The sequence below is a fragment of the Chelonia mydas genome, chromosome 10 (assembly GCF_015237465.2).
Source record: "Chelonia mydas isolate rCheMyd1 chromosome 10, rCheMyd1.pri.v2, whole genome shotgun sequence".
Lineage (NCBI taxonomy): Eukaryota > Metazoa > Chordata > Testudines > Cheloniidae > Chelonia > Chelonia mydas.
The window spans coordinates 29,292,225-29,300,170 of record NC_051250.2 but is presented as its reverse complement, the minus strand read 5'-3'; positions in this window follow the sequence as shown (position 1 = coordinate 29,300,170).

Below are 7,946 nucleotides of genomic sequence, written 5' to 3'. Positions count from 1 at the left end.
AGGAGCTTGGAAGATAAAAGAAAAGTCAGAGGTGCTCTAGTAGAGAACCTCGCCTTAATGTTAATGCAAAGAATCCTGTTTGGCATTCTGGGACTTGGCACCCTGCTGCTTCGGTGCACAAAATGGGCTGCCAGCATTTGCCCCAAAATTCTGCCTTGTTGTTAGGTGATGACCCTGCTGGGAAGTGTTAACTGTTTAATTGTTCCACTGCGTTTAAGGGAGGAGTGATTATCTGTAAGAAATAGGATCTAGGTTATGAGCTGAGCAATGCTAGAGAGGAACCCTGGGAGCAGTCAAGTCTGGGGAAAATGATTGGAGGGATTTTGAATATCCTTTCAAGTTGTAGTGAATAGAACCAAACCCCAGGAGGGCAATTAAAGTTTGAGCCAGTTCATCCTTGCATCGACTGTGTTTGAAGTAGGATACGGAAAGCTATCTTCTCGCAACTCTTTGGAAATAAATCTACTGTTCTGTTACAATTGTCAGTAAATCCAGGTGTTTGTCTGAGAGTTTCTTACCAATAGTTAATCTTGTGGTTGCTATTTTATGTACTTCTATATGTGGCACTGTGGCCTTCACTCGCTTGCCAATCATCCTATTGATAATTGCTGGGAAATATCTGTGTAGGTGGATGGCTGTAGAAATGAAACAGAGTTTCAGCAGTTTTAACACAATAATCTGCTTTTAATCCTTTCCTATTTAGCTTCCAGCCATGAAGACTAAATTCACTCACCTTGATACTTTCAATGTTCTTGCTTTCTTGTCACTTGATTTTTGACCTGCACTATGATCTAGCTCCAGTGAGTCTTCCAGAATGTCTGTGATAAAGCTCAGTTTTAGGGGTTGGCCAGCAAACTTGAACATTAGTTGTGAGATTCACTTGTAAAGTTCCAGTGTAGCAGTTCAAATTTTTCTCTACTATATTTGGTTTTGTTCCCTACAACACGCAAATAGCAAAATGAAGATAAAACATAATTTAAACATATTAAGTTCTGTGGATTTGAATGCTTTGGGCCACATTTTTGAGGGTAGCGATAACTGGCTGCAAAACTGCTCCTTGGGATAGTTGGGGGTGCAAGTAACATGACCCTGAATTTGTACGTACCTCATTATCCCTATCATCCAAATGATGGTGCTTATACTTGAATTCTTGTAATAGAAATTACTTATACTGGCAACTTGCATCCTCCAAAGAGGAGGACACCTGTTGTAAAGTTGGCTTTTTTCTGTTTCTACTGAACAAAGTAGCTTTTATTAAAGAGGAAATTGCATAAGCTGCTGGTCCATAAAACAAAGTAAAAACAAATGTGCAATTGCATTTTTAAAATCAGATCTTATCAAGGTGAAGTATTTTATTAAATAAATGAGCTTGCACAGCTGCTGCTCATGGTATGTAGAGCTAGAGTGAAGTTCTTCTTCAGTATACAAATGCGCATTGATACAAAGGAGTTTGGCACTTCAGAAAGAGCCATGTACAATAAATCAAGTTCATATCCATCAAATTAGGAATATTGCATGCATACCTTTATTGCATGCCATGACTCTTCTATGAAATACCCTATAGATACTCTAGATATAGGATAATATATCTAATAGTAAAGTGTTCCTAGGAACTATTAGGGGTCTGGCTTCCTGTCTTTTTGTTTGTTTGGGATTTTTTGGAAGTGCGTTTTGTTTTTGCAAATACAATTTTGTGACTATAAATAACTTGCCCAGAGTTTTGAATATGCAGTACACTACAGCTGTAAGAGGTCTAACCATCTGGTAAATATCTACTAATGTATGTGCCCATAATTCATTGCAAATGCAAAAATGTAAGTTACCATTAGTCACAAGCACAAAGATGTACCCCTTAAAACACTGATGATCAGCAGAAGCCTAGCTGGAAATTAGACTCCTGCTGTCTACTGCAACTCTCTCACATTAAAGCATGAAAAGTCATGGTGAATATGCCCATTCTGTCCTTGAGTCACTGGGCCAAACTCAGCAGAGGGGTAAAATAAAATAACTCCATTGAGGTTGAGCTGCACCTCCTTACACCAGGTTAGAATTTGGCCTGATGGGCATGGGTCTTATTGCAAAAACAATAGTAAGTTACTCCATGATGACAACATCCGCTAACCAAGCAAGGTGCAGTGTGTGGGGGTAGGAATGGACGATTTTTTGCTCCCCTTAAGTAAGACCCTTAATGTTACTCAAATGCTGTTGTTTGTAACATGATAAATTTAACTTTTGAGAAGCTCACTGAGGGGAAACTGCATTCCTCAATCTATGAACCAAGAGGCTGGCTGAAGTTAGAAAGTAAGCACTTTTAGAAAGAGCTGGTGCAGCAGAACACCAGAGAAGCAAGGAACCGCTTCACTGAAACAATTTTTGTGAGCCTTTACCCTGATTCTGTTTGTTTACTGCTTATGAAAAGCAATTTATAATTGTCATGGACTCATTGATTTAGGAGCACCTGTGGCCAAAGGGCACATCACGCCAGCAAAACTAAATGGAACTAATTTAACTTAAAGCATATGGCAAAGCAGTGTGCTCTGCATTTACTGAGCAGGAGCTTCCAGCACAGTGAAGCCAAAATACTTGTCTCCTTCATCATAGTCGCCAACTCAAGGCTCTGACCGACTACCCAGTATTTGAAATGAAAAGGAGATGGGATAGGATTACCTGCCCTGGAGAAGGTCAGACCTCTTTCTGGATACTGCTACACTATTCCTACCAAAGATGGCTTTAACTCTTGCTCCAAAAGATCATTTGAATGGTTTTGTCTTTATAATGTGTTGGCTAGTACAAACTGGCATGTCTCTTCAATGTTCTCCCATGCTGGGACACTACAAAATCCCATGCAAAGGTTTCCTCCTCTGCTTTTCTCCCCCTCAAACTCCTTCCTTGCAAATTGTTCATTACTATTGTTGCTGTTTTTTTGATTTAATAGAAGCAGCTAGAGACCACAAATGAGAGAAGGGTGCTGTTGTGCTGCAAACACGTAGTCAGAGACAGCCCCACCTTAAATGAGCTCGCTTTGATCTAGCCTGCTCAAATAACGACACCAGGGAAGCTGTGGCAGCACAAGCTAACCACTCGAGTATGTGCCCGAGGTCTTGGGCAGCCTTGTACTATCGCAGCTTCACAAGTATTGATGTTCTATTTAGCTTGGGTACATATGTGCTGCAGGCACACCACTGCATGCTGTGTAGCTGTACCCTAAGGGAATATTTTGCTGCTATCCATAAAAAGTTGTGTTCTAGGAAGCAGCAGCAGAAGCATCCCCAGCTGACTGCAGCTAGTGCATATGGGAACCAGACTCTCGAGAAACTGCTTTCCCTAAACTGTTGAGGACTTTTTAAAATGATCACCCTCTAGAGGGGAGAGTTTTGAAGGGTAGCTAGTTGGGTGCCCAAATGCCATTGAAAGGCAACAGGAGTTGAGGCCTAACCAAACTGTACCTTTCAAAATCTCCCCTTAATTGTTTAATACTTTGCACAAATGATGCGGTGACTAGATTGTTTTGCTTTCACTATAGTACTGCTCCTGGTCCAGGTACTCGTGTACACAGGAATGGGGATAGTCCTGGCCCCATTGGAAGTCGGTGGGATTTTTGCCATTGATGCTAGTGGAATTATGACTTAATCCTCTACATATATTTTGTAATGTCTCTTGTGTGTGCATATGACATACTTCTATAAACAAGCCCCAGAATATAGAGCCTGAGTCTTCTCGCCCTTACGCTGGTGTAAATACGGAGTGACTCGATTGGTGTGCAAGGCGTTACAGTGGTGAGAAAATCAGCCTTCCAGTTCCAAGACTGTGAATAACTTGATTCTGCTACATTATGGAAAAGGGTTTGACATTTTGGGAGCACGGCATTAGACTGGCCCTGGCACCAAGAGTTGTGTACAGCACATCAAACGCACCAAGGGGGGGTGGGGAAAATACTTGGTTTAAATAGAAATCTGCAAGGCCCCATTTCAACTTGAAAGCCAGATGCTTTTAAAAGAAGCTTTGCGTCAATCCCCACCGTCTTTAACCCTGCATCATACTTTGAATAAGCCAGCTTTCCTAAATTTCCCAGCTGACAAGTCCAATTCAAATCAGGTTGCATTAGTCACATTACATAACACCAGCCCAATCTGACATGACTTGTCTGTGGAAGACGGGTGCCATTGATTGAACTGTTGAAGTTGAAGCCATGGGACAGGAGCAGTTAATTTTATAGTTCTAACAAGGTGAGACATCTCATGGTACAAGATGCATTTGACATACTCAACAACGAAGCTGGCCTATTTACGGGAAGATGTACAATTTCCTGATGGGTGCTTCTTAGATCTTAACTCCTCTTCCTCTTGCATTAGGAAACTGATGCTGGCTTTCAGGCCAGAGCTACTCTCCCGAGTGAATGGATTTTTCTTTTTCGTGATCTCTTCATACATTATATACTGCCTAGCCTCTGCAAGGTGGTTTGGGGGGAGCCTTCCATCTAGCTGCCTTTGCACTCCAGCACAGGAACCGTGCCCAAGAACTGACCTTGTACTCAGTGTGTGCAAGGAGACCACAAGACTAGCTCTCTTGTAAGCACTAGATTCTCTTTGGGGAAAAGGGCTGAGTGCAGAGAGGAACAGCTATTTCACTATGTGAAAGGGTGGAGCAGTGACCACAGTTACCCAGTGCTCCCCTGAGTATCATCTGCTTCTGGCACAACATTTCCGAGAATTTTCTCTGGGTGATGCAGCTCTGCACCACCCCTATGAAATTTAAGGCCATCACAAATGCTATTGAAATCTTTCACTAGGAGGCTGTAGGTTGCTAGGAAAAAGGACTTGGCTAATATGGGGAAGTGGAACATAGGAAGTTGGATAACCCCACAAAGCATTTGACTTTTGTCGCTTCGGCATCTTGTGTAGTCTACTGCCTTTGGTTGGCCAATATCCTGAAGCCAAATCTCCTTCTGTGTATTAGCAACACAGACTGCATGAAAATCCCGTTGTTTTGTTTGCTTTTTGGTGTCTAAGAGCCCTATTGGAAAGCATCACATTGACTTTTCTTTGGCATTTGGATCAGGCCTGAAATGACTGTAACTATAAACCTGCTTTCATTTGCACAGCAGTGAGAAATATTTAAGAAAAGCAATTTACACTGGTGGGTTAGGGAGCTTGCTCCAGGGCCTGTGTTGCTGCACTTGGAAAATCTAACCCAAGTGTCAGATTATCTGTTGGAAATGAGCGATGACAGGAATGTCATCTTGGCATTCCTCCCTCTCCCATTGCAGGGCACAAGTAACATACAACAAAGAACCTGACTCTGGAGGAACTTGCGGGGAATCATTAGAAAAAGTCTCTTCATCTATTACCTGTTCTCTGATCTGGTTTGGGGGTGGGAGGCAAAGTGGGGAGAGAAGCAAATAGTAGTTGCTTGTAGATCTAGCCTTGTAAACTGAGCTATCAACAGGTTTATCAAATGCACTCTGGAACACTGAATGGCGATGACTCAAAACACAATAGGAGGAAAAACTTATGAATGGGGTTAGGTACTATCATTTGGACCATTATGATACATGGTGAATTGTTAATGCTAACTTTCTTTCTTAAAAAAATTGCTCTATAAAAGTGGAATGAAATGTCTTTTTTATTTTTAAAAGGTATAGGTAACATTATCTCTTAATTCTATAAATTCATTTTTGTGAAAATTTTTGTTTTTTTTTGGTTTTGGACCAGCCTTAGCCTGCTATAAATATCAATTACAGTTACACTGAAGCAAATAAAAAAATGAGGAGTACTTGTGGCATCTTAGAGACTAACAAATTTATTTGGGCATAAGCTTTCATGGGCTAAAATCCACTTCATCAGATGCATGCAGTGGAAAATACAGTAGGAAGATATATGTACACAGAGAACATAGGACAATGTATACCTTCAAGTCAGCGGCACTGCTATGGGTACCCACATGGCCCCACAGTATGCTAACATGTTTATGGCTGACTTAGAACAACGCTTCCTCAGCTCTCGTCCCCTAACGCCCCTACTCTACTTGCGCTACATTGATGACATCTTCATCATCTAGACCCATGGAAAAGAAGCCTTTGAGGAATTGCACCATGATTTCAACAATTTCCATCCCACCGTCAACCTCAGCCTGGACCAGTCCACACAAGAGATCCGCTTCCTGGACACTACGGTGCTAATAAGCGATGGTCACATAAACACCACCCTATACCGGAAACCTACTGACCGCTATTCCTACCTACATGCCTCCAGCTTTCATCCAGACCACACCACACTATCCATTGTCTGCAGCCAACCTCTAAGATACAGCCGCATTTGCTTCAACCCCTCCGACAGAGACAAACACCTACAAGATCTCTATCAAGCATTCTTACAATGACAATACCCACCTGCTGAAGTGAAGAAACAGATTGATAGAGCCAGAAGAGTATCCAGAAGTCACCTACTACAGGACAGGCCCAACAAAGAAAGTAACAGAATGGCACTAGCCATCACTTTCAGCCCCCAAGCTTAAAACCTCTCCAGCGCATCATCAAGGATCTACAACCTATCCTGAAGGATGACCGATCACTCTCACAGATCTGGAGACAGGCCAGTCCTCACTTACAGACAGCCCCACAACCTGAAGCAAATACTCACCAGCAACCACACACCACACAACAAAAACACTAACCCAGGAACCTATCCTTGCAACAAAGCCCGTTGCCAACTGTGTCCGCATATCTATTCAAGGGACACCATCATCGGACCTAATCACATCAGCCACACTATCAGAGGCTCGTTCACCTGCACATCTACTAATGTGACATATGCCATCATGTGCCAGCAATGCCCGTCTGCCATGTTCATTGGCCAAACTGGACAGTCTCTACGCAAAAGAATAAATGGAGACACATCAGACGTCAAGAATTATAACATTCAAAAACCAGTCAGAGAACACTTCAACCTCCCTTGCCACTCAATTACAGACCTAAAAGTCGCAATTATTCAACAAAAAAACTTCAAAAACAGACTCCAATGAGAAACTGCAGAATTGGAATTAATGTGCAAACTGGACACCATTAAATTAGGCTTGAATAAAGACTGGGAGTGGATGGGTCATTACACAAGGTAAAAACTATTTTCCTATGCTATTTTTTCCCCCTATTGTTACTCACACCTTCTTGTCAGCTGTTTGAAATGGGCCATCCCGATTATCACTACAAAAGGTTTTTTTTTTCTCCTGCTGATAATAGTCCACCTTAATTAATTGGTCTTGTTACAGTTGGTATGGCAACACCCAGTTTTTCATGTTCTCTATGTGTATATATTTTCCTACTGTATTTTCCACTGCATGCATCCGATGAAGTGGGTTTTAGCCCACGAAAACTTACACCCGAATAAATTTGTTAGTCTCTAAGGTGCCACAAATACTGATACAGACTAACATGGCTACCACTCTGAAAACTGAAGCAAATGTCTCTAACACAGAGGTGGGCAAACTACGGCCCGTGGGCCACATCTGGCCCGTGGGACCAACCTGCCTGGCCCCTGATCTCCTGGCCTGGGAGGCTCACCCCCGGCCCCTCCCCTGCTGTTCCCCCTCCCCTGCAGCCTCAGCTCACTGTGCCGCCAGCGCAATGCTCTGGGCGGCGGAGCAGTGAGCTCCTGGGGCGGCGGAGCAGCTCTGTGCTCTGTGCTGCGCGGCTGCCTGTCCTGGTGCAGCCACGTTGCCAGCCACTGGTGCTCCAGGAGGTGTGGTAAGGGGGCAGGGGGTGGGGGGAGGGGGTTGGATCGAGGGCAGGGGAGTTCGGGGCGTGGTCAGGGGCCAGGGGGTATGAATAGGGATCGGGGTGGTCAGAGGGCGGGGAGCAGAGGGGTTGGATGGGGCAGGAGTCCCGGGGGGGAATCAGGAAGGAGGGGGGTTGGATAGGGTGGCGGGGGGCAGTCAGGGGCAGGGGTTCTGGG